Here is a 23,522-nt window from a genome sequence, read left to right on the forward strand (position 1 = left end):
GGGATTTTGGGCATGTTTATTTGGGGTATAATGAACCCTGTCAAATTTTTGGAAAGGGAAAAATTAAGATTAAGTTGCAAAATGAGAATCATTGGCTACTACATGAGGTAAGACATGTTCCACGGCTGAGTAGGAATTTAATTTTAGCAGGGCAACTCGATGATGAGGGTTGTGTAGTTACTTTTAATGATAAAAATTGGAAGGTTTCAAAAGGTTCCCTTGTAGTAGAAAAAGGTGTGAAAGTAGGCACCTTATATCTTTGTACAGGTCCTATTGTTCCTTCTACTTTGATTGTTTCAGAGAAAAATGAATATTCAGGAACAATTGCTGCAGTTGAGTAGGGAGAACACATAGCTGCTGTAGATTCTGATATAGCCCTGTGGCACAATAGACTTGGGCACATGAGTGAGAAAGGTATGAAAGTACTTTATTCAAAGAAAGTTTTACCAGGTCTAAAATGTGTTAATATGAATTTCTATGAAAGTTGTGTGTATGGAAAACAAAAAAGAGTGAGTTTTGTTAAGACTGGGAAGGAAAACAAAAAGGAGAAATTAGAGCTTGTGCATACAGATGTATGGGGACCAGCTCAAGTATCTTCCCTTGGTGGCTCTCATTCTTATGTTACATTTATTGATGACACAACTAGAAAAGTATGGATTTATTTCCTTAGACAAAAATCTGATGTATTTCAAACTTTTAAGAAATGGAAATGCTTGATTGAAAATGAGATTGGTAAGAAATTAAAATGTCTCAGATCTGATAATGGTGGTGACTATTACAGTCATGAATTTGAAGATTATTGCTCCACTAATGGTATTCATAGATAGAAAACTGTTTCAAGGACTCTACAAGAAAATGGAGTGGTTGAACACATGAGCAAGATTATAATGGAGCGCGCAAGGAGCATGAGGTTGCATGTTGGGTTGCCCTTACACATGTGGGCAGAGGCTATGATGTTGGAATATTCAAATATGGAAAGAGTACTTATGAGAGGGGGGTGGGGGGGGGGGGTGAATCATAAGTACCACACTTTAGCCAATAAAACTTTTAACTGAAAGTAAATTGCATGCATGTAAATACATCAAGTAAACATGAAACTAAACACATGCATCAACAACACATAACACTAGAATTTGGTAACCCAGAAACCCTCCAGGAATAAGAAGGTAAAACTGGGGTGGGAATGATACCCACAAAAATTACTCCAACAATATTGTTCAACCACTTCTGATGGTCTGCCCTATTAAAGGCCTACCCTGTTAAAGGCTTTACACTGTATTAATAGTGACCTGGTTAGAGGCTTTACAAACACTTAACATGAAGTGTCACCCTGTTAAAGGATTTAATCACCTATTTGAAGGATCTACGAAATAGCTGTTAAGCTAACCTATCACCATAGGATTTTCATTCTAATACAATTGTTAGAAAGTATTAGATACAATGAACCTGATAGATTACAATCCTTGATTGTTGAATGCAGGCACCTTTTCCACTTTCTTTGATCTTGATCCTTTTTTGATCTAATAATCCTCACTTCTGAAAATAGATTTCCTTGTGCACCCTTGTATATCCACTCATATATTTACAATGAAATTTCATCTTCCTTATAAAGAAATTGGATGATTTAGGGTTAGGTATGGATCTACGATCCATATTCAATCTTCATTTTTCGCTTATTATTTGCACTTCTTCTATTGGTTGCATGCCTTCATCATTTTCCTTATTGGCTGCATGAAGATTGCATAGGAAAAATAAAAGATTCGATCTCATCATTAAATTCTTCGAGATTTTCTTTATGTCAGCTGAAAAAATTGTTTGCATCATAGTTTGTGCAATTACAAACTCTTATGCTGATATTCTGAGTTACTCAGCTCCTAAAGTATTGCTGATACTCGGCACATGTTGTTTCCTGGATAGCTCAGTGTCTAAACAAAACTATATCACTCGGCACCTTATGTTACTCGGCACTTGTTAACACTCGGCACCTTATGTTTCTCAGCACTTGTTAACACTCGGCACCTTATGTTGCTCGGCACTTGTTAACACTCAGCACCTTATGTTGCTCGGCACTTGTTAACACTCGGCACCTTATGTTGCTCGGCACTTGTTAACACTTGGCACCTTATGTTGCTCGGCACTTGTTAACACTCGACATCTAATCTTCACTCGATATCTGATTTTCACTCGATATATGATCTTCACTCGAAATTTGAAAACTATTCGGTACATGAAGATCACTCGGCTCCAATACAGAGTAGGTAAGTGTTATTGGCACTCAAGTGTCAAAAACCATTATGAGGTTAACATATCAATACTGCAGTATATTTGATTAATAGAGGTCCCTCTACTCCTTTGGGCTATGGTATTCCAAAGGAGGCATGGACTGGTAAGAAGGTGAGTTATTCTTTTCTCAAGACCTTCGGTTGTGAAGCTTTTGCTCATATAGACTCTAAAAATAGAACCAAGCTAGAAGATAAATCAAAGAAATGTGTCTTTGTTGATATGGCATTAATGAATTTGGTTATAGGTTTTGGGATTTTGAAAATCATAAAATTGTTAGAAGTTGGGATGTTATATTCAATGAGAAAGTGTTGTACAAAGATCTGTTGCAGCAACATGAGAAGAAAGAAGATGATTATGTAGTGCTAGATGATACTCCAAAAGCTGATGTTCCAGGCATTCCTCATGATGTGCAACAACTGCAACAACAAATACCACACACACCATTGAATGTTAGACAGTCAACAAGGCAAATTAGACCTCCACAAAGATTTTCTCCCTCTTTGTATTCTATTTTACTTACTGATGCTGGTGAACCTAAAATTTATGATGAAGCTGTGCAGGTGGATACTAAGATTTAGTGGGAGTCTGCAATGAAAGATGAAATGGACTCTTTGCTAAAGAATAAAACATGGGATCTATGCAAGTTGCATGTAGGTAAAAAGGTTTTACAGAATAAGTGGGTTTATAGGTTGAAAGAAGAGGAAGGAGGTCAGAAAAGATTTAAGGCCAAGTTAGGTTTAAAAGGATTTGCACAGACAAAGGGAATTGATTTTGATGAGATATTTTTTCATGTTGTTAAAATGACTTCTATTCATACTATTTTAAGTCTTGTGGCTACTAAAGATTTTCATTTAGAGTAGTTGGATGTTAAAACAGCCTTTCTTCATGGTCATTTGGATGAAGAAATATATATGGCTCAGCCACAGGGTTTTGAGGCCAAAGGTAAGGAGAACTTAGTGTGCAAATTGAAGAAAAGTTTATATGGCTTGAAGTAAGCACCTCGGCAATGGTATCTAAAATTTGATAGTTTTATGCATGAGCATGGATATAATAGGTGTCATTCAGATTACTGTGTTTATTTTAAGAGGTTGGATGATGATAGCTACATTATTTTATGTTTATATATTGATGATATGCTTGTAGCTGGGTCTAACATGGATCATATTAAGGGGCTAAAATACCAATTAGCACATGCATTTTCTATGAAGAATTTGGGGGCAGAAAAACAAATCTTTGGTATGAAGATTTGTAGAGATAGGAAGAATAGAACATTGATGCTATCTCAAGCTGATTATGTTGAGAAGGTGTTGCAACATTTCTCTATGGAGAATGCTAAAGCTGTGAGCACACCTTTACCTGGTCATTTGAAGTTGACTAAGGAGATGTGTCCTAAGACACAGGAAGAGGAGGATAAGACATCCAAGGTACCCTATGCTTTAGCTATAGGAAGCTTAATGTATACTATGGTATGTACTAGGCCAGATATTGCACATGCAGTGGGAGTCGTTAGTAGGTATATGATTCATCTTGGATTTGAGCATTGGAATGTTGTCAAGTGGATTCTCAAATATTTGAAAGGAACATCCAATAAGTGTTTACACTTTGGGGGCTCTACTACTGATTTATAGGGCTATGTTGACTCAGATTTTATAGGGGATATCGATACCAGGTGGAGTACTACATGTTATGTCTTTACTGTTGGTGGGGTAGTCGTGAGCTACATTTCTAGGTTACAAAATATTAATGCTCTTTCCACTACAGAGGCAGAGTATGTTGCTGCTACAGAGGCAGCCAAAGAGATGATATGGCTTCGTTCTTCTTGGAAGAATTGGGACATCCTCAGAAGGATAATTATTTATTCATAGATAGTCAGAGTGTTATTCATCTTGCAAAGAATTTAGCTCTGCATTCTAAGACCAGATACATACAGTTGTGTAGTACCATTTCATTCGGTCAATTTTGGAGGATGGACAATTAAAGGTGGAGAAGATCCATACAAATGACAATCCAGTAGATATGTTGACAAAGGTTGTAACAAGGGATATGCTAAACTCCTCTTTAGCTTCGGTTGGTCTTTTAGACTGAACATGAATCAAAGAATAGTAGAGTCCATGTTAGTTTGATCCAGTGGGAGCCCCATGTGGTAGTGGTATTGCTACAGGATCAATCTCCAAGTGGGAGATTGTTGTTTAGTGTGGAGCCTGATCAGTCCCCAAGTGGGAGCTTGTTAGATATTTGTATAAAAGGGTTTAGGGTTAGGTATTTTCATGATGTTGTGGTACAAAATTTCTTCTTGCAGTGGTATTAAGCTGTAAGGGATTACGGACTGTAATCAGGTTGTAATCACTGGATTGTAATAAGATCAGACTTGCTGTTTGGTGGATGTAGCCCAGGGATTGGGTGAACCACATTAAATCTTGGTACCTTGTGTTCATTTCTATGTGATCTATTATATTCTATTAATGGTTATATTTGCATGTAGTTTTTATTTCTATCTATGGTTTATCCTAACACACTGCACAAGAAAATTTAATTTTGGCACAACAGGTTGAACGCAAATGCAGGTTTCAGCAACTCGCCGATGGATACTGAAGCACTAAAGAATTGTTGGAGACTCAACAACGAGTGGAATTGGTGGAAGAAGCAAGGGAGGAATGTTTGAACTTGTATTCACTGAGGGAAGAGAATCCAGATGAAAGGGAATTAACTCGTATTAGTGAATAGTTTTTCCCATGCATGTTCATATATCAAAACTAAGAAAAGAATTTAAACTAACAAATGAATTCCTACTCAAAGAACTTAGGAATTCTCTACTTAAAATTTCTTCAAATGAAACAGGTGTAGCTACCTTTATTGCATTGAAAGTTTTAACTAAATAAACTCAACCGAATAACTTTCTAAGAATGTAATATGTTGGAGATGTTGAAACAACTTATTTTATCTCATCAATATGAAACAAACCTTAATGTAGAAGAACCACTCGACTTTAATTATCAAAATGATCCACATAGCTAAATAATTAAATTATCGAGCAGGCAAATTTCATGAACTAATTTCCCACAGAATTTCCAAATTCAAAGTTCACAATTTCAAAATCAATAACAGGTGCAGCTAAAAGCTTAAATAGTATCTATAGAAATACCAAAAATAAGTAGACAATAGTATCCACTTACAAAGCTTTCAATCCAAAATCAAACTATAGAGTTTCAAGTATCTGCTAAAGTTCTCAAATATTACTTCTAAACTAGAAATAAAACCGTAAACAAAAGTAGTTCTGTCTACCAGTCTACTGGAGAAATTTGAACCCCCTAAAACAATACTAATTACTACATTTATAAGCATGGGGCTAGACTTAAGCCAAAATTACCCCACCAGGAGTTAATTGTCTTTTGGAATAACTGATAACTAAAATTGAAAGAAAACCAAATGGTAAATAAACTACAGCTAAGCAGTTCTTGATCAGTTTTTACTGTCGCCACCAACCGCTCCTCTTGCCAACTTCCATGTTTTGTAGGCAGCTGAAAAGGCAAAAATAACAGATTGATTTGGAAGACCAATGTAGGTGAGCCATTGTTTCCAAATTTCCTTCATCTTCTTCAATTTAGCAGCCTTTTCCTCATGCATCTCCAAGTGCTTCAAGTTGATAATCAACATAGCTTCAGTGTGAGCCATGTTGGAGAAATCCTACTTGGCTGGTGTCCTCTTGTCCTACCATTCCTAAAATTTCTTTTGGACTTCTTTGATTATTTCGTCTGATTGGGCAACAGAGTCATCTTCTCTTTCCATGAACTATTTTACAAACCACTTAAGGTCATTTTGAATAATCTGATGTATAACCTTAAGTTCTTGCAATGCTTCTTTGATTTTAGATACCCCTTGTGCCAGTGCTTCATTTTTCCATTCAATGCAATCTTTTATGACATACAGAGTTTTTTCATCAAGACCCACTACAGGACATTCAACTTGAAATTTTTGCAACCCGAATTCTTGCACATCTTCTAACGATATTACCACTTTTGCCCAGTTATTCTTCTCTTTTTCATATCCATCATTACTCGCCTCCACCTTTTTAGTAATATTTGATATCTCCTTTGAGGCGTGATCTAAATGTCCAATGTGTTTTACAGTATTAAGCAAAACATCTTGTACCCATTCACCTACTACTTTGGCTACTGCTTTGCACTTGTGTAGATTCTCCAATGATTGTTGATTGGTTGCAGAGGATACGTCAACAATGGCTGACATCTCACAGATCGGCTTTGCTTCAGGATGCAAGATAGCATTAATATACTGTGCCATGTTCTTTATTGTCTCCTTCATTTCTTGTTTGTCTTGCCCATCTTTCCACACTCTCTCCGTGATCTTCTTATTGGATACCTCAAAGAATCTCATATCAACCTCACAGTTTCCTTTTCCCAAATTGATTTTTTTTATTTGGAAATCTTGAGGCACTACAGAATCGCGAGAACTCCCATCAGGTGGTGTAGCTATCTCTGCTGCCCATCGACCTGAACTTTTGTCAAAATTGATTCCTGCTTCGGTCCTTGCTTTTTTTACTTTGGGCACTTTACCAAGGCATTTTCTAATCAGTTTGTCAATAGGCATGGATATTGGGACCATACTTCTCTTCTTCTCCATTGAATTCTCAAGCCATTTAGGAGTAGTTTGATCCTTTGCAGTAGCAGGGGAACATTTAACTAAGGGGAGATTACTTTCCTGATTTCCTGTATCCATTGGAGAATTCTGGGATTCGAGTATATTATCCACCATAAGTAGGTCTTCTACTATCTCCAAGTCCACTGTTATGGTGCTTTTACTTTTGATGGCTAATGCCTTCTTCGTGCTTGAGCGGGTTACTCTCCTTCCTTTTGGAGTTTCTTCTTGAACTTGAAGTTGAAGTGTTTCTAGAATGGCTTCAAGTTCAACTTCAAGTGGACCTGCAACAGAATTAGGGACACTTCGATTAGTTTTCTTATGAGCAGTCCTTTTACCCTTGCTTTTTGAAGACTTCTTAGAAAGTTTGGAGTAGCCGCTGCTTTTGGTTTTATCCATTTGGCAGTTCTTACTATTACATCCTTGGTACAGGCATATACATCATTTTCCTCCCTTTTCTCCCAATCGATTTCAGGGATAGGCATGCATTCAATCTGATCCATGTAAAATTGATCAAGCACACCTTCAAAATCATCATCTTTCAGCCCATAGGTGTCTAATTCCACATTGAACATGGTGACTTGTTTAATGGTCAAGCGCGACCATAGTCTCTTCCTTAGTTCAAATTCATCATGACAGTTTGCCCAAAAATCCTCTAGTTATGGGGAATGAAAGAGAGAAGCTACATTTTTGACATTGTTTCTAATATAGCTGGTGTAGTCAAAATCTAACCACGAGGTGAAAGATTTAAGACACAAGCGAGTTAAAGACTTAGCTGACAATATGGCTTCTTTCAAACAAGGGCATCTATAATGTCCAATTTCAATCGAGAAGAATACTGAAGAGGATTTTTTGGAAATTTGAAAGGACTCAACAAGGGAAGCAAACTATCGACACATTTCTGACAACACTAGAGAATCTGAGTAATAGAGTGGTAATTTCAAAGGTTCACTAGGAAAGCCACCCACTCTGATATAGGTAAATCTGGGAAATTGGATGAAATAACAACCATAAATTTGCACAACCTGCATGGCCTCCTCTGACATCCTATCATTTTCTTGACCTTGTAGTTCAAAAACCAATTTTCCTAGAAAAACATCATTGACTTTCTTGAACTCTTTGCATGATATATCTTCTTGAAGATCTCTATAATACTGGTAGATAGGCATGTCATCTACCCAAGGTATATGTGGAAGATAATCCCAATCTTTGGACGTGGCTAGGGTGTCAATCAAGTAAGAGGACAAGAAAAATGGGCCGCAATTGGTAACATCTATCAAGCCCTTATGTAGGTTTTCTTCCATTAGGTCTGTCCAATAGATGAATTTGACACCTTCAACTATCTTTGGTATGAAGAAGTACATCCAAGACTCCCAATGGAAAGCATGTTCATTTCCCTTAATCCTATTCAGCAAGAATACAATATCTGCAATCTCCTTGATGAAGTGCTCGATGGTCAATGGTTTAGGCAACCTAGGACCTCCTTCTACAGGCTTCAAGAGCCAAGACTAAGAAATCTTGGTGTCGTAGCTATTTTTGTTTGCAGCATATAGGTTTTCAGCTTCTTAGAATTTCCATGGCTCATAGGGTTCTTTATGAGGAATCTTGAGGGCAGAATTGACACTGGTCCTATTAATTTTAACAACTATTTCCCCTGAGGCTTTCTTAATGCATCTTGAAACAAGGTCATAGTGGTTTGCACATTCGAGGATGAGCTCTGGGCATGGGATTGCAGCAGGAAAAGTGGCGGCTTCTAATAAACCACAATCATCTAGCCTCTGGTAAATGGGACTTGACAGAGAAGCTTTGGCTATTTCAACAATTTCAAACAAACTTCTATTAACCAAAAATGTATCATGAATTTCAGGCAAGGAACTGAGTAATGGTGGTATCTCTAATTTGGGCATTTTTGGCTGAAAAAGCGTCATGATTATTATGACAGCAAATCTATAGGACCAGGTTTTAAAATACTTTCAAAATGAAGCAAAGCACAACCAAAATGCAAAGGGGAAATGGAGATGCACTTACAGTTTGACAATGACACAGCCCGAAATTCCCCTTTCTTACCCAGAAGCGCCAAGATTTTTTTGGAGAAAATGAGATGAGTGGGAAAGGGTAATTGCATGCATTTAAGGAATGACATGGATAGAGAATCGTGGGATGGATTTAGCAAGTAAAAATCATAATTGCTCATTCGTGTGACATTCATCAGAAAAGGTGTCGTGGGTGTTCTTGTTTTAAATACCCTATCAAATCCACACGCATCTTCCCATAACAATTAATCATGAAATGACACCATTAATACTCCATTAAGTGTTGCTCAAACTGAATACATGCTACCTTAAATTTCTTTGCATATGACTTCAGGTGCTTTGGGAAATATTATGTTGGGACCCACCTTGGAATGGCTCGGCAATCTTTAATCTGCATACAAAAATCGTTAGCAGACAAAATCAACACTAAAATTGAAGTTGAATTTTTGAGTGATCGGCTTCAACATCAACTTGGACTTCAAGCTTACAAAGGTCGACTCAATAAAACTAGTGTGCTTATCACATGGCAGACCAACAAGACTTTGAACCTGAAGTTGAAGTAAATTATGACTTCAAGTTCAACTTCAAAGGGATGACTTGGGACCAAACTTTGTTAGGTGACGACCAAGATTACAAGCTCTAACAATCGGCTCTTGTTGGGGAATGAGACTGAAAGGATCATGAATGAACCCAGTGACTAGGGACCGCAGACAGACTCAAAAGATGACGACACAACACACAAAACAAAACAAGGAAGGAAAAGAAAGCCAAAAAAGGGGAATATTTATAATGAGACAGGGAAAAGGCTCAAAAATGGTACAGCTTGAGATCCTGTCCATTAAAGGAAAGGGGAAGTTCATCTACATTAAGATACTGTAGTTTGAAGGCATTGGGACCTAGTTCTTCAGATATTACAAACGGACCCTTCCATAAACTTTCAAATTTAGAGTGAGCTCCTTTGGGTTCCCTCCTCTTATCCCATAATAGTACTTGATCTCCTTTCATGAATTTTCAAGGCCTTACCTTTTGATCGAAGATCTTTTTAACTCTTGCCTGATGGTGTGTGATGTGGTCAACTAACTCCCTTCTTTCTTCCTCAATTCTTTGAAGATACAATATTCTCTTTTCGATGGAAGATTGAAACACTTCATCTTCAATTGCCTTTTGCAAATTCAATGTTGCCAACTCTAAGGGTAAAGAAAATTGTGCCTCAACTCCATATACCGACTCGAAAGGTGTCATACCTATGGCTCTTTTGGGAGAAGTTCTGTCGGCCCACACAGCTTCATACAATCTCTTGTGCTAATCTCTTTCTTTTTCATCCACCAATTTCTTCATAATATTAACCAAGTTTTTATTTGTGGATTTCGCTTGCCCACTGCCTTGAGGGAAGTAGTTTGAAGAGTGAGACAAATGTACACCATGATCGTAACAATATAATTGAATTTCCCTGGATGAAAAATTCTGTGCATTATCTATCACTATTTTACTCGGAGGACCAAAATGGGTCAAAATGTTTTCTGTTAAGAATCTGCATACTTCTTGAGAGGTTGTCACTTTAATAGGAACTGCTTCTACCCATTTAGTAAAATAATCGGTAGCAGTGAGTATGTGTGTATGTCCCACACTTGAAGCTGGATTAATGGGTCCTATAAAATCCAACCCCCACTATTGAAATGGTTCTTCTATGATTACTGGTTTCAAAGGCAAGGCAGCTAACTATGGTTTCCCAGTAAACAATTGACACTTTTCACAATTTCTAACCCAATGGTAAGAAGCCTTATACATACCTGGCCAATAGTAACCACTTCTCAGGATGTTAAATGTTGTTACTGTTGATGAAAAGTGACCCCCGCAAGCTTCATCATGAAAGGTTCTCAATAACTTATCCTGCTGATTAGTATCAACACATCTCAAAAACATACCATCTAGGCCTCTTTTATACAAGATATCATCAATTATGACAAACTTAGCTACTCTGAGTTGGAGCATTCACCGGTCCTTTCCTTTCAGGTGATCAGGACATCTTTCATAAGTTAAGAAATAAGTGATATATGAATACCATTCATCTTGAAGACCTACAAACAAGCAAGAGGGATTTGACTCTTCTTTTTCACCTTCTACAATAATTTTACATAGGCCTTTCCCTCGAATCAATTTAGTGGGTCGGATTTCTAAGTCAAATTCTTGACCTTTGCCACCCACGTTGCTCGATTGTTGAGTGCCACATCTTGCTGCGTGAGAATACTCTTGACAGTCGTGGATGGTACAGACACTATAGAATGAGAGTCACAATATAGTACCTAAAGTATTTTACTGCTTTTACAACAGCGAAAGCTTGTTTTTCAAATAGAGAATAGTTGAGCTCATGTTTTTTTAGAGGTACACTCATGAAAGATATAGGCATCTCTTCTCCTTGGTCATTCTTTTGAATCAGTATGCCTGACATGGTATGCTCAGATGCATAGCAATACATTATGAAGTCCTTTTTGAAATTAGGATGGGATAAGGATGGAGCTTTAACAATAGCTTCTTTTACATATTGGAATGCTTTTGATGTTGGTTCATCCCATTTGAAATTTTGCTTCTCACTAAGTAACTTAGCCATAGGTTTGACAACTTCTACAAAATTCGGCATGAATTTTCTCAGAAAATTGATCTGTCCGAAGAAGGATTTTACACCATTTCTATTGACAGGGAGGCATAATTGCTAAATTGCTTTCACTCTCTCTGGGTCAATTTTGATTCCTTCTTTTGAGACTATGTGTCCAAGTAACTTCCCTTCAGTCACAGCAAAAATTGATTTCTTGGGGTTTAATGAGATTCCATGATCTCTGCATTTCTGGAGCACTTTCCTCAAGTCTTTCAGATGTTTCTTTCATCTCCTAGAAAACATTGTCATATCATCCAGATATACTATAATACATCTATCCAATAAATTACCAAAGGTTGAACTCATAGCTCGTTGGAAAGTGGCACCAGCGTTTATTAAGCCGAAAGACATTCTTTTGTAAGCAAAGGTTCCCCATGGTGTTGTAAATGCCATTTTGTGTTGATCTTCTTCAGCAACTTCTATCTGGTTATAACTTGAGAAGCCATCTAGGAAAGACATCATTTTTGAACCAGCAACTTTTTGAAGAACTTGATCCATTATTGGCAAGGCGAAGTTGTCTTTCAAACTAGCTTGATTAAGATTTCTGAAATCAACACAAATCGTTATTTCTCCATTTTTCTTTCTGACTGGCACTATGTTCACCACCCATGTGGAATGGTGGATTGGAAAAATAATTCAAACTTTAAGAATCTTATCTATTTCCCTAAATATGGCATCAGAAACCTTTGGATTATATGTTCTCAATTTTTGCCTAAAAGGAGAAATTCCTGGTTTCAGAGTAATATGGTGTTTGTATTTACCGTTTCTAAAAGTTTTCAAATCATCATAAGACAATGAAAAAATGTCTATATATTCTGATAGGAGCTTTATGAATCTAGCTTTCTCACCTTCATCACAATAGGTTCCCAGATTAATGATTTTGGGGTTATGCTCATCACCTATATTCACCTTTTCATAATTAGCATTTTTTGATCTTCTCTAGGTGTTAAATCCTGAGCTAGGAAGGTATCTTTCCTATCGAAAAGCTTTTCAAGCTCAACGAAGCCTTTAGGTATAACATTCCCTTTTAATTGCACCATGTCACCTTCTTTAGGTGGATCAAGACAAAACTCTCTGCATCCCACATCTGAACCTTCAAAATAGTTCATAGAGAACTTCTCAACATTTTGCAAGAAAGCATTAATATGAGCATCATCTTTAAATACTTGCCAAGAATTTTTATTATCAGGGACACTTGGTCTATGAATGATTTCCACTGAATAATTCTTGTTCATAAAATTAGGATGGGGAATTAACAAAGAAGCTGATATTGCTAAGGAGTCTGCTCTATCATTTAACTCCCAGGGAATTGCTTCAATTCCAAAAGCATCTAAACCTTTGATTTTGTCCCATACTCGATTTCTATAATACTTGAGCCTTGGGTTTTTGACTAAAAATATGTCTTTAATTTGTTTCACTATTAACTCAGCATCTCCTCTCACCTTTAATAGCTTGATGTTCATTCTTTTTCCTTCCTCTATGACTAGAAGTAGGGCCTCATACTCAGCTATATTGTTAGTATTTTCAAAGGAAAGCTTATAAGAAAAAGGGAATTTCTGATCATCAGGGGATATGAGAATTATACCAACTCCAGATCCATTTGAACAACAACTTCCATCAAACTCGAGAGTCCATAACAAATCTTCACCCAATGGCTTCTCACGTGTTTTCTCATCTTCAGACAGAATTAAATAGTTAGCAAAATCTGTCTCCTGATAAAGGATTTGAGATTTGGTGTCATCAGATGGGAAGACTGTATATTTAGATTTTGCTTCAGGTAATAGGGTTACTTTCTCTTTCCCGATAGGTACCACAGCTTGAGACCAATCCATCTTAACTTCCCCTCCTAGGTCTCGACAGAAAGTTCGACTAAGAAGCATGCCATAGCTTGTGGGGATATCTTCTACTAGGATGGTGAGTTTAACCCTTTTCTCTGGGTAAGCAGCTAATGCCACTTGGGCATCTTTAATTTGACCCACCAATGGTACCTGTTTGGAATCCATGGAATAACATTTGCCAAATGTTTTAGTTAAAGGAAGATCTAGAGCTTTTGCTACTGTCGTTGGCATTATATTATTAGAAGCCCCTGAATCTATGATGCAATTACTCAACTTAAAGCCATGTAGGAAGAGAGAAACATAAAATGGATCAGGCTTGTGATTATAAGAGGGTTTAGGACTGATTGGGTCTAGTTCGACTATCTCTTCCTAACTATAAGATTTTTGTGCTTTTGTTTTCTTTCCTTTTGAGGATTCCTTCTTTTGTTGAGCAATTGTTCCGTGACTTTCTGATACTTTAACTTCATGGATCTGTTTGGCTGCCTTGTCAAGGGAAGGTTGATTGACATATTCAATCAGCTTATTAAGTTCACCTAGATTCATTCTTAGATATTCTGCAGGAGAAATTTGTATCCTGGATGTCTTACAAAACTCAACAATGTCAATTGTAGAATCTGAATCAGCAACCTTCCTAAGGATTTGAGGAATAGAAGTTTCAATAGGTGATGACCTACTTTCACTTTCTCTTTTCTCCCTTTGATCCTTGGCTAGTATTGGATTTGACTTGTTCTTATTCTGAGTCTCAGCTACTCCAGTCTTTTGCCCTCGGGTTAAGACTGAATAGGAAGCTTCTTCTAAGGTTAATAAGATGTCATTACCTCTGTCAGAATCAGATTCATACTCAAGGTAATAATTTACGGAGTTGCCAGGTTCCTCAAAAGATTCTTCTTCTATTATCACATTGGTGGAAGCCACTTTTTCTGCTTCAAGCTGCTAATATCTAATATTTTCAGGACAAGAAGTTCCCTTGTGATCATTTGTAAGATGAAAAATACACATGTTATTTTTTGCTAGGTGGAGCTTCAATCTGTAATCTTTGTTGACTTGAGGTTAAAGTAAGTTGTTTTCCCTAAAAACTACTTTGGCCTGGATATTTTCTTGGGATATCTTGGTATGGGGTGTTCATTTTAGGAAGTTGTTTCTTGAGAGTCATCATATCATTGATTAACTTTTGAACTAATGGGTCTAACTTTTCTGAGGAAGGTGATTGAGTTTTAGAACTTTGCATTTCTTTCTTCCATTTTCCTGCAGCTAAAAGATTGTCTTCTAGTTCAATGGCTAGTCTTTGAGTTGCCTCAACATTTGCTACTTTATTTTTCCTCAAATGAAAACTAATGTAAGAAGTTGGGACACCCAATGTTGTGGCCACCTACATTCCAGTTGCTAACAGCAGATCAACATGGCATTAAACCTCTCGGTGTCTTGATGGCACAACTAGTGACGATTGGAACATAGTCATTCCTACTCGACTTCGTCACTATCTTGCTAAAGAGGAGATGATATGATGTTATTTTGGGCTGTGGATGGCTTGTACAAGAAAAGATTAAGCATGACTGGAAGAAGAATACACTATCAATGGAAAATAGGGGACGACGATTCATTATAGATTTACACACACAAATGGTGGGTGAAGAAGTCATATCATCTAATTTCGAAGAGGAGGATAAAGGAAAGCATCGATTGGAACCCAATAAGGAAGCAATCCTACGGTTGGAAGGTGGATTGATGGACAATGATTTAGATTTGGTGAACGACTTTTTCCACTGGTAGATGGAGGATTATGAGCTCTTTTTGAGCTGTAATATGTTAAGGGTCAATGAAGGTGAAAAAGAAGAGGGAAATGAATGTCCGAAGGAATATAGAGAAGCAGAAGAAGGAAAGGCGATTAAGATAGAAGCTGAAGGGAAGAAAATACAGTACAAACCCAAAAAAAGGAAAGATTCCACCATATGGAACACAGTGAACAGATCGCATGAAAGGAAAAGGTTACACCACACCACAAAATTAGTAGAAAGATGTTGGTAGCAAGGAAAACACATAATACGATCTGCACAGGAAAAAAAGAGGAAGTGTTTAATAAAAACTTCAGCAGTACAAAGTGAAGGTTCTAAAATCAAGAATACAGCTATTGACGGCAAGGAATGGTAGTTGATGACATTCATGGTACGCGACATGGAAAGCATGAGGGAAAGGTTGCATAATCTAAACAAGCTCGAAGAGAAGCGATTATTGGCACAATGGGCCATGGAGGTGACACAGAACAGGTGCAAAGTGTGGCATGATAAACACCTAAAACTGAACAAATTCCAACCAGGACAGTTGATGTTGAAGTATGATGGACGGAACAAAATCAAACCAGGAAAGTTTAAAATCAAATGGGTTGGGTCATACCAGATCTGAGAGGTAGGTAATAATGGAGCAATAAAGTTGTGGACATTAGATAAACAAGCAATACTGGAGGTAGTCAACAGTTCAAAGTTGAAGATGTACCATACCAAAATGATTCCCTCATCGTCAGAGAAGGACGAAGCTTGGAGGGAGAATTAGATGTATATGTTTATCAAAAAAAATTGAAAAAAATAAATAAATAAATAAATAAAATGGAGAAAAAGAAAAAAAGAAGCAAGTATGGCCCTGCAGGCACCTGTTCTGCAGATGAGCTTTTTCGCGGATAGCTCTGTAGCCACCTGTCTCGTGGACTGTCCCATGGATACTTTTTTTGCAAACAGGCTTTTTCATGTGTGATCTTTCCACAGGTTGCCTTTAGAGTCCATAGCTTCATCCTTGTTGGCCCACGACTTCATTTTTTTAAGAAACAAAGCTCCTCTTCTGCGGCTATTCATTTCGAGGGATTCGTACTGGGTTGCAGAGAAGGCAAGGGTCGACTAGGGATGGGTAATTTAACCAATTGATAAAGAAGTCTGTGATGCCATGTGTATAAGCAGAGAGACACCATCCGTGGTTGGAAAGAATTTATTGAAAGATTGGATTGATCTTGCCACTATACGATGTCTTTTGGAAGAATCATTAACATTTTCTTGGTGTTGAACTTGTGCTATGTCTTGTGCTTTGTGAGGAGGGGGATTCTAAAAAGGCTGGTTGAGGAATTGTAGCCAGGATTCTAGAGGTAGTCGAGACCACCAAGGGAGCACTCAACATTCTATGGCTTACATTCTCCATTGTTGCGACCAATGTTCTTTTCATAGGATATGTCTTCTATGACCACAGCTTGTCTTGCTTTTGATCTCTATAGCTAAGGGAGTAATTGATTTTTGTAAGAGTTTTGAAGCCCCGCAGGTATATCCAATTCATGGTGAAGAATCCTATAGACTACCAGGCTACCATTAATCATGGAAGAAAAAGAAAAATATTAAGGGAAGGATATCTTTCGGAAAGTTTCGGCTAGCTAGGAGAACATTGTCAGAACCTTTGCCGCAGAAGATAGAAGAAAAGTGGAGGAACCCTACATTAAAGAGAGGTAGAATAGATGAAAGAGGCACAATAGCAGATGAGTGGAGGAAGGAGAAAAAACAAAAAAAAAAATGACAGCTCACAGATGTTCAGAATGAATAATGTATGATGTCGAGGGGAAGGTAAAGACTAAGCGGTTGCTAGAAAGAGTCTGGGATCAGATGATAGTCACAAAAATGGTGTGTTCCATGGAGTTTTGTGTGGCTTTGGGAGTGCTAATTTTGTCTTGGTGGCAGGGGCACTACCCCTTGATCTTGCCCTGTATCGTGATAGGGAGCTCACCTGGGGTGCTGCCCCCTAAACCCCTAGTTGATGCAATTATCAACCGTGAAAAGTGTGACTAGTTGAAGTTGATAAGACCTGGAGCTAATGTAGGCATAGTGTACTAGAGGTGGAGAGAGCACTAGAGAAAGTCTTTCAAGAGGGATGTTATGCTTTGAGGCACTTGGAGTAGGTGTTGGACATGAAGCTGTCTTGGTGGATGCATAGAGAGCTCAAGAGGAGTTGATAATCCAGTTGAAGGTAGTATAGGGACACTTGGCTCAGGGTACCCAGGAGTTTGAAGTAGAGAAATCAGCATAGGTGGCTATCAATATTAGCTTGATTAAGGAGATAGTATTGTGTTAGCAGATGCAACATGGGTTGGAGACCAGTTTGCTGTAGGCATGAGACGAATGTGAAAGTGATGTGATAGAAACAAATCTATCTTTTTGTAGTTACTCATTTAATGTATTTTCTTTATTTGTCTCAGATATTTTGTAATTTTCATCCGAAGATGACTTTTTCTTTTGGCGGGGAGGGATGATGTCGGTAAATATTATGTAGTCAACGAGTTGATGTCGTTGATAAATATTGTGTAGCTGATGGGTTGACGTCGTCGATAGATATTGTGTAGCCGATGGGTTGATGTCATCAGTATTTATTATGCCGACAGACCCCTTCAGGAAGGTTCTTTGGAATGGTATATGTGCACCATGGAAAATTATTGTAATCATCATGATAAGCATAATGTAATGTCTCTGGCATATGTGAATAATACAAGGAGTTCTATTATTCTTATCTATTGTCTGTGTGCATTAATATATTTGCCCCATATGGTAAATAGAGAATGTATTACATGATGTGTAATTACATGTAATGCGAGTTGCATGTGTATTTAAAAGATGTAATGTGAATTGCACGTGTAGTTGCATGTAACCCTTTAATTTCTCGTTTAGTTAGACTAGGTCAAAGTTCGTTGAGATGCTCCCACTTTTTCCTCCACCTTTTTCTCAACTCCTATACCTATATAAAGGAGTGCCCCCTCATTGTAAAAATAATCTTTTGTTGTATGCAAGAAAGCTCTGCCACATTTGTGAAAGCATAACTTTGATTGTGTAGTACAAATTTGGGAGAAAAGTGAATAAAAGAAGCAATTGGATTCAAAGCTTTGTCTAGAAGCAATTGTGATAGAGAAAATTAGAAGCTTTGACTGTAATTTGTGTCTATTGTCTTTGATTCATGTTATTATTGTGTGTTCAATAAAGGACCATAGCGATTTAAAAAGCAATCGAAGCCAAAGCTTTGATTGGGAGCAGCTGTGGAAATATATAGCTAGAAGCTTTGTCTGTAACTTTTTTCTTAATTCACAAAATAGTTAAGTATTCTTACTTTTCAGAGTCTTTGTGCCCTAATTGTAAAGCTTTTCATAAAGAAATACAACCAGACTTAGAGCCAAACTAGTACATTTTTAGCTAGCCTTTGAGGTAGTGAAGGTTTATTGGTATCATTGTTTCTAGCTCTTGATAGAAGTGTAGTTAGAGATTCACCTGTCTAGTACTCGCTCCATGAGTAAGCAGATTCTTTTTTGAAAGATAAGAAGAAAGAATATCGATAACACCCATTTTATAAAAATCTCTTGACTTCTTGCTTACCTTGAGTTGATCCAAGGAAAGGTGAGAAAGGGGAGTCTTCCCTTTAAGGTAGGAGTGACTTTGTCTCACACGTTGTGGCTGGTCATCCTATTTTGCCACTGGATTTTTATCCAAAATAGTCAGTTGCAAAATATCCACCGAACATAGTGCTCCAAATATTAATCACACTACCTTTTTCATCTGTCTATTTTTTCTCTCCATTAATAAATCATTTCACTCAGAATACTCAAGTCAATGTCATTTCATTATGAAGTTAACACCACTATATGTTAGTATTTTAGGATGATGCATAAAGTTAGGAGTCAGGATCAATTAACATGAATCATATATGGATTGTAAAGATTTTGAAGAAAACTAAAGAACAGATTTTTCTATCAACATATCAAATTACATTAAGGGTTATCCATCATTAATTCAGGATAACTTACATCTGAATCATTGATGTAGTCTATGAAAACTTAATTCTCCCATGAACAATATATTGTCAATTCTATTTACATTTAGCTCATATGTACTTATTGTGCTCTTTACACCTTTATCGTCATCTTGGTAGGGTTCTCTTCTCACTATTCTTAGTTTAATGCATTTCTCAGTATCAACTGAATGCCCTTACAAATTATAATTGCAAGAAAATGAACATTAGGTGTAATGTTAGGATCATAAGAACCATATATGTACTTATGTCAACTCTAGCAAGTTATTGCTCACTCTCTGTTAAATGCAAAAGCTCTTTTTAGACTTTTTGATATTGTTTGTAAACCATGGACTTGCAGAACAATATAGTGACATACGCCCAAAAAAGTGCCAAGTTTTAATTCACTATAGGACATAACATTATATGCACCTATAGAAGATTTGTTTAACTTCTATGTATTTTTTCCCTTGTTTTAGATGGAAAAGGCTACTTCACCTTTCTACAAATATCATGTTTAATTTTTTGAAGTTTTGGCATAGAGGCACAACCTAAATATCACTTATTTCCCAACGAATAATATTACAATGATTTTACAACTAATTATTTTTTTTCTTCTCTCCTTGATTACAATAATGTTATTAACTATTGAGTTAGGATGCCTAGCTCTTCTCATTAGAAATTTTAGTATATAATACTACATCATATTGCTAGCTTTGGTCAAGAAAATGATACATTTTATTTGATATTAATATAGAATCTAGATAGATGTACTAGGCATTTGAAAGACCAAATTGTGGTTTGTTTGTTATTTGATATAGGCAGGACAAGCCCCGAAGGTGCTAAGACCAATGTATGAGTCATCTACTGTTATGACACAAAAGATAACTATTGTTGTAAGTATAAAGATTTGTAAACTACACATAAAATGTGTTTCCTTTTCTACATGTCATACAAAGCTTTGAAAATCTAAAGGATTATTGTTTTATTAAATAAAAAAGCTTAAATATCAATAGGTTTAATTGGTTTCTCTACATGTTTCCCTAGGCATTACAAAATTTGCGTTCATTGGCACAAGAGGCTGTTGGTGAGGTTATAACTGGTGCCACACTGCAACCAGTTGCATTGTGCAAGTTGAGCCTTCGAATTGCTAGGTAGTAACTCCATTTAGATAAAAAGTACAATTCATTATGCTCTCTACAATGGGTGTTCCTCTTACTAGATCTCAATATGTGATATTTTGTTAGTGACATTAATGCAGGAGTTTCAATGATGTTATAAACATGTTTTCTGAAGATGGATGGTTGTCTATTGCTAGTGATGGGATGGATGATGTTAGTATTGTGTTCAATTCATCTTTGAGCCCTAAACTAGCTGGTCTTGAATGTGCACCCTCTAATAAGTTATATTTTGATGGTGGTGTTCTATGTGCAAAAGCTTCAATGCTTTTACAGGTATGCCAAATTTCAGATGCTATCTTGTTTACAATTATAGCTCAAAAATTACTTTCACTCAACATCTTCCACCTATTAACTGGGTATTTTTTGTGGTGCAGAATGTTCCTCCTGTAGTGTTGATACATTTTCTTTGGGAACATCAATTAGAATGGGAAGATTGGATGGATTGTGATCTTCATACAGGTTGTTCAAACAATTGGAAAACTCATGTATATGGTGCCTCAGCAGTAGTTGGAGCTGAATTCAGAAGACAAAAAATTCTAATGCCTCTAGCCCATTCTATGGAGCATGAAGAGGTGATTTTTTGTGCTAACATGTGGAAAGTACAAAAATATTTATTTTCCATTAGAAGTTAACTTGTAACAAAAGGTTTAATAGTTTCACTTGTTAGCTCAAATTTTCATCCTACATTTTTCTAATACTATGACACTCATAACCATACATTTTGGAGATCTAATTACATTTTTATAATCACTTGAATAGTATCTTTGCCCTTTTTATACAATGTTTGTAGATAATGGAGCTGGTGAAATATGAAGGTTATCATCTTGTTAGAGATGGTGTGCCCTTGGTGTCGAAGGAGATGTACTTACTCCAAGGTTTCACAACGGACATCTTTGATTTCCTTATGGCATGTAATAGTTGCTAATGGGTTTTCTATATTTATATGCACTAAAATTGTGTATTACTTTATCTCAGCTTTTCAATGGCATTAATGAAACTACTATTGGTGACTCTGCACAATTAGTTTTTGCACCTATCAATGGTGTACTTTTTGATGATGCACCATTATTGCCATCTGGTTTTCGCATCATACCATTGGACACAGCCTTTACGATAAGGTCATTGACCTTATTTATCCTTCTCTTATCTGTTGTTTTGGACAATTTGGTGTGAATTATAAATTTATTATCTTGTTTTCATGTCCTAATATTTCACCATGTAGGATGGATATGGTGTATCCTACAACTTTAATCTAGCTTCCACACATGAAGCTAACTCAGACATAGGCAGGGTTGTCACCGAAAATGGAACTGCATCTAACCATTTATGCTCTGTTGTAACTATAGCATTTCAATTTCGGTATGATACTCATAACTATGATAGTATCTATTTCTGCTCGCAAATACATGTGTACTGTTATAGCTTTTGTTCAACCTGTTGCAATGGCTATTGCTCCTCAAGTGGGCTCAACACTGGGTTTAAGGAATATTTGTGATACAATAGAAATGATGACTCTGGTCAAACAAATAGTTTCAAGCTACAAGTGTTTTCTATTCATCTACTTTTATTTATCTGAGAATATGCTTAGTTGACTTCTTTACAATTTCAATAATCATTTGTTTAATTTCTAAAATATCATATTAACTTTTTTGTATCAGGGTAAAATTTGAAATAAATCTTTTAGCAGAATAGCCTTCAAACAATGATGAACTGTTCAAGATGTTGTGGCATCATCCTAATGCAATTGTCTGTTGCATATGCAAGGTTTGTACTTGAAATCTTATTTTAGTGCTCAGGGTTGTGCAACTACACAATGTTGTCATGATATAATTTGATTCATTAAAATAGATACAAAAGTATATAAAAGTGAAAATAGTATTGAAGTTACAAACCCAGCTCTTTGACTAGGCTGAAAAAGACAATACGTGTAGAAAAGTTCCAACATTTTGTTAAATAATAGATTCCATTAGACATTTACAGAGTTTAATTTATTTTCATAAGTTTTGTTGGACTAGCTTTTTAAAACTGGGAGCTTTATTTGTGTGCAAAACCTGAGATGAATGAATATAAAATATGCAAAGAAATGAAATCAAAAAGAGGAAATATTAGCAAGAAAAAATAGTTGTACAAAATGACTGAAATATCCCAACCGGATATTGACCCAATTTCTTTCTCAAAATATCATTCAGAACATAAACATGTGAAATTGTATTATTAAAACCCAGTAATACAAACCATAGGAAATATCCCCAATAGATATCTATCTGGTTTATTTCTCAAAATAATATTCAGGATTCAAGCATATGAAAATGTGTTACAAACCATAGTATTAAACCAATAAACTCTCATAAAATTCCTTAAAACATGTTATTGCATTATTAAACAGCAATACAATAACCAACATTCAAAGTTCAATTTTAAACACAATTTTACTATCAGATTGGAACACTAAGAAAAGAACCTGTAAGCACACACGAGACACAATGGGTTTGCGTCCACTGTCCACTGAGACACATTACAAATCTCCCCTCCTTGAAATTGCTTGTCCTCAAGCAATTAGTACCAGGATCCCATATGAATCTACAGGTAGCTCTATAGTCCAATCTGAAAACAAATCCTGCCACACTACGAAGCAAGGTGTCAACTTGCAACCCATCCATCAACCAGATCCTCGGATCCCCTGTTAATCTATGAAATATTGTTGTATCTATAGGCTGTACAACTCTAATTATCATCTCATTCAATCTCAAAATTAATAGAACTATAAAAAAATCCTCAACAAACCATAGATACATCTGGTCAACACCTAGATCCCATATTCTATTGTTATAACCAGCTGATATGATGAGGTAGAAATGTATCAAGGAGCTATGTATAACCCAGTAGATGGTGATGACTCGACCTAAATAGATGATATAAGAAACAAGCTACTCAAAAGGGGAAAATAACACCATGGGCACATCAAATATAATATTGTCATCATCAATCTGGAGAACCTCCAAGTACATAGGTGCTATGAGTAGAAATGAAGCTGAAAAACCACACCCCATTTTTTAAATATAACTCTCACCCACACTCCACTAGG

At 36.5% G+C, this 23,522-nt stretch overlaps 1 pseudogene; it reads left to right on the plus strand.

Annotated features, from left to right (window-relative positions):
* The window catches only part of LOC149572250 (homeobox-leucine zipper protein HOX32-like), a 36,247-nt pseudogene extending 14,034 nt beyond the window's left edge, over positions 1 to 22,213 (plus strand).
* The last annotated feature ends 1,309 nt before the right edge of the window (positions 22,214 to 23,522 follow it).

This window comes from Cupressus sempervirens, chromosome 2 (genome assembly GCF_028749045.1).
Source record: "Cupressus sempervirens isolate cs-2001-9-10 chromosome 2, ASM2874904v1, whole genome shotgun sequence".
Classification (NCBI taxonomy): Eukaryota; Viridiplantae; Streptophyta; class Pinopsida; order Cupressales; family Cupressaceae; genus Cupressus; species Cupressus sempervirens.